The sequence below is a fragment of the Pantherophis guttatus genome, chromosome 2 (assembly GCF_059756535.1).
Source record: "Pantherophis guttatus breed Tessera chromosome 2, ASM5975653v1, whole genome shotgun sequence".
NCBI classification, from domain to species: Eukaryota; Metazoa; Chordata; class Lepidosauria; order Squamata; family Colubridae; genus Pantherophis; species Pantherophis guttatus.
This window is the reverse complement of record NC_142064.1, coordinates 249,648,506-249,653,746: the sequence shown is the minus strand read 5'-3', so window position 1 is coordinate 249,653,746 and position 5,241 is coordinate 249,648,506.

Sequence of the window (5,241 nt, the reverse complement as noted above, 5' to 3'; positions counted from 1 at the left end):
CCCAGTTCTTACTGTTGCACGCTCTCTCTTTCACGTACCAGAGATTTCTGTTCTACCAGACTTGTACAAAGTTCGAAACTTGCAATTTCACTTCAGCCTTCACGTCAAAAGACTTTTGACGTGAAATCACTGAAAATGTTCCCCCCTCCCTCCCTCCCTCTCTCTCTCTCTTTTCCACAACCGCATTTGCCTTATCCAATTTTTTTATGGGTCTTTTATGCATAAAAGTTTGGTCCTTGGACCATCAGATAGGAATGAGTGGAATTTCAACTAGCTTCAATCCTCTCCTAAGATTAACTTGTTTGCTTGCTTGTGCTTGTAGGTCACTCATTTCCTTATTAACTCTGAATAGCTTATAGCAATAAAAGGAAAATGGCTAAACCACAGCTAAAGCAAACCATAGAATGTTATTTTAGAACAAATATTTAAACTGTTGTTAAGAATCAGCAATATGTAAAATGTAAAACCATAGAACTCAAGAGGGTATACTTTCTTGACTGTAGGTGACCCAAGCTGGGTCTCTTTCAGTTTGCCAATAATATTTATCTGGCTGTTCAGTATCAATGCTTGATCCAGGAACTCCCTTAAAATGCAAACCTGAAGAAGTGTGCAGCACTCTCCAGAAGTCTAGCCTCTGAAATCAGTAACAACTCTGTCTTGTTCATGCTAAGTTTCCAAGTTCACTTTGCAGCAGAGTGGATGGATGGATGGATGGATGGATGGATGATAGGCATGCAGACATGACATGACATTATTACATGACTTGACAGATAGATGATGTAATAGATGATAGATAATAGCTGGAGAGATGATAAGAAAGGATAGATGATAAATACAGATGACTGATAGATGATTGACAGACATGAGAGAGAGAAAGAACTGCAATCAAAGGCTCATTTGTCAGACAATATTGGACTACAACTATTAATAGGAAATAGATATTTTACTTTGATTCCATATACATAATCTCCTGGGAAGATATATAAATGTTTACATGGTAGAAAATTCATATTTATAAATTCAATGCAACTGTTCAGATCTTAAGGTTGCTAGGAGAATTATTAAAAATCCTAATCAAATTGTTTCATTGAAAGTCTTTTATATGTAAATGGATGCATAATCACTTGAGAATCTTGTAGGATTTTTTGTTTTTTTTTTTTAAATTATGATCTAATTGCACAGTTGTGTTTCTAGCAATTTCCCTCCCCTCCCAATCCACTTCATAAGAACTCCAGAGACTTGATGTTCCTGATATTTTTGGCTGATTATGCATCTTGATCCTTGATAATTATCTTTGAATTGCAAATCAGATGTAATTCTTTTAGTAAGGAAACTAGATTGTGCAAAGCTTCTCTTAAAATGCAGCAGTGCAAACGTTAAATGTGTCACTTCAGAATAACAGAGTTGGAAGGCACCTTGGAGATAGCCTAGTCCAGCCGCCTGCTCTGGTAGGAAACCCTATACCATTTCAGGCAAATGGTTGTCCAATCTCTTCTTTAAAACCTCCAGTGTTGGAGTAACCAAAACGTCTGGAGGCAAGTCGTTCCACTGATTATTTGTTCTGTCAGGAAATTGCTCCTTAGTTCTAAGTTGCTTCTCTTCTTGATTAATTTCCACCCTTTGCTTCTTGTCCTGCCCTCAGGTGCTTTGGAGAATAGCTTGACTCCCTCTTCTTTGTGGCAACCCTTGAGATATTGGAAGACTGCTATCTTGTCACCCGAGTGCTTCTTTTCATTAAACAAAGCATACCTAATTCCTGCAATTCTTCATTTGTTTTAGTCTCCAGTCCCCTAATACAGCTGATTCTTTGCCCACCCTCATTTTTGCCATTATCATTACTTATTATTATTATTATTATTATTATTAGTAGTAGTAGTAGTAGTAGTAGTAGTAGTAGTAGTAGCAGCAGCAGCAGCAGCAGCAGTAGTAGATTAAACCAGGGAAGCTTGTGCTAGCTTTCATGTAGAACAGAGTACAGTGTAAAATAAAGAAATAAAAATTCCATCCTGACACACTGCATTGATGTATAATTGTTACAAATTTGTAATTTCTTTTATCTACACATTTTATTACACTCGAGTAAGGATGCAAGAAAGAATTAATCTGGGCATAGAACTTCTAAGTTCATCTTGGCTTTTTAGCAAACACTTTTATGAAAAAGGAGATAATTGTCCTTGAGTTTGTACACAGGGTCATTCCACCACAAACGATTCTGCTGCTGAAACGGCTTCCATGCCAGAAAATTTGTAGGAGGCATCTGAAAAGGTTCTCGTGATCAGAGTTATTTGTTGATGTAATTCAAAAGCCTTGGATTCAACATCTGAAACTAACACGTCTCTTATAGCAAGATTATAGAGATCGAGCCTCCATCAATACAGAATTAATGCTGTGCTCGATAGATGCATTGACTGTCTTAGACAAAAATGGGGTCATAGATATTCAGACAAATAGAATAACAGAGTTGGAAGAGACTTTGGAGGTCTTCTAGTCCAACCCCCTGCTCAGGCAGGAAACCCTATACCAGTGATGGCTAACCTTTTTGCCATCACGTGCCAAAAGTGGAGGGAGTGTGGAGGGTCACGCACGCGCATGCCCACACCCGTAATTCTATGCACCCCGCCCCCCTGCACATGCGCGCATACTCCCCCCACTTTTGGCATGTGATGGCATGGTAGGCCCATTTTTTACCAAGAGCCTTGATAGTACAGTGGTTTAATGCACCCTGTTATTAACACAGCTGCCTGCAATTTCTGCTGGTTCGAATCTCTCCAAGGCTCAAGGTTGACTCAGCCTTCCATCCTTTCTAAGGTAGGTGAAATGAGGACCCAGTTTGTGGGGGCAATAAACTGACTTTGTATAAAAAATATACAAAAGAATGAAGGCTATTGCTTAACGCATTGTAAGCCGTCCTGAGTCTCCGGAGAAGGGCGGCATATAAATCAAATTAAAAAAAAAAAATCACCCTCCCCAGGCTCCAGAGGCTTTCTAGGAGTTTGGGGAGAGCGAAAAACGGGCCCTCCCCACCCACCCCCAGAGGCCCTCTGGAGGCTGGAAACAGCCTGTTTCCCGACTTCCAGGGGGCTAAGAAGGCCCAAAAATCAGGCGCCGGAGCTGAGCTCACATGCCCACTCATATGGCTCTGTGTGCCACTTGTGGCACGCGTGCCATAGGTTCGCCATCACGGCCCTGAATTTCAGACAAATTCACTGATATTCATCTGTTATGTTATGTAGAGCTAGGCAAGCACTTTAGCAATCATCACTAAAACATGAATCTGTGGCTTTGCTGACGAAAGAGCTCTCCCTGATGTCAATATTAGATAAGATCTGTCGTTGAAGACTATCAGTCACCCAGGCAAAGGTGCCAGAAGGTTGAATTGTGACAACTGGACTAATTTTTGTTAGCCTGAGAGGTTTCACTGCTTATCTAAGAAGTTCCTCAATCCAGAGCAAATCAGTTAGGCAGAGAGTCGTTGGAATGTACCAACTCTTGCCACACCATCCTCAGGGGTTTCCTCCCCAAAATGCAGATGAAGCTGCTTGGATGAGCAGCGAGACGTCTCGAGCTTAACAAAAATGAGTGCAGTTGCCGTGATTCAACCTTCGGACACCTTTGGCTGGATGACTGAGAGTCTTCATCGACATATTGCAACACATTTTGAGGTGGAAACCCCTGAGGTTGGTACAGCAGGAGTTGGTACAGTCCAACGACTCTCTGCCTAACTGACTCACTCTGACCGATGAAGCTGCTTGGATGAGCAACGAATCCTCTCAAGCTAACAAAGATTAAGCCAGTTGTCAGGATTCAACCTTCTGACACATTAGATAAGGTGGTGCTACTGCTTGGGGTATCTTTCCAAAAGGAAGGAAAGGATAAATTGACTTCATGGAAATAATTTAATGGGCAATTTTGTCAGCGTTCAATGGAGCAGAACTCACATCCTGGACCTCCCCCTCCTTTGCTATCCTTGAATGCTTGGGGGGGTCGAAGAATTACTGGAGAAGACTGGAAGAAGGTGAACTGGCAAATATCTTCTGCTGTTCCTTTCCAGGAGTGCCGAGCAGATTCCAAACTAGGATTCTTCTTGCCAGAAAGGAAGATAAACACCTCTAGAATAATCCTTCCATTCCCCACCATCCAATCAAAGCTGAAGAAGCTCTTTGGATGAGAAGCGAAACATCTTCAAAGAAAAACCAGAAAGTACAGTTGCCTTTTGAAAAAAGGGACAACCATGACCTGGATGACAGAATCTAGAATAGAAATAGAAATAGAAATAGAAATAGAAATAGAAATAGAATGGAATGGAATGGAATAGAATAGAATAGAATAGAATAGAATAGAATAGAATAGAATAGAATAGAATAGAATAGAATAGAATAGTTGAAAGGAACCTTGGAGGTCTTCTAGTCCAACCCCCTGCTTAGGCAGGAAACCGTATACCTCTTCTTCCAATTCTTTGTTTCAGATAGCAAGGAAGAAATAAAGCTCCAGCCTTAAGTCACAGGTCATATTTACACTTAACTGTTTTTACGTACAGGTAGTCCTCAACTTACGACCACAATTGAGCCCACAATTTCCATTGCTAAGTGAGAGTGTTGAGTGAGTTTTGCTTCATTTTACCACCTTTCTTGCATCATTGTTAAGTGAATCACTGTGGTTGTTAAGATAGTTGTACCACACTGTTGTACAATTGTTAAGTGAATCTGGCTTCCTCATTGACTTGGCTTATCAGAAGTCACAAAGGTGATCATATGATCCCAAGACACTGCAGCTGTCGTAAATTGCCAAGAGTGCAAATTTTGATCCCGTGACCACGGAGATGGTACAATGTCGTAAGTGTGAAAAATGGTCATAAGTCACTTTTCTCAGAAATTTCAAACTGTCACTAAATGAATGGTTGTAAACTGAGGACTACCAGTATTGTAAGATAATAAATCCCTGCTACATCATTAGGGCAGGGGTGTGTTTCTGGAAAGGATAAATGAGAACTGTTGGAAGCAGATGCTCAGAGAATATATTTCCAGCAGGATCACTAAAGGTATGAAGATCATCCCAGCTGCCCAGCTAAACCAAGCAGGTACCCACCTACATTGGGCAGCAACAATATAGGAAGAAGCCAAAAGCAGATGATCACTTTAGTGGCCATCAATTCATACTATGTGGAAGGAGGCAACTGTCTGTCTGTCTAACTGTCATCCATCCATCCATCCATCCATTTCTTTCTTTCTATATCTATATCTA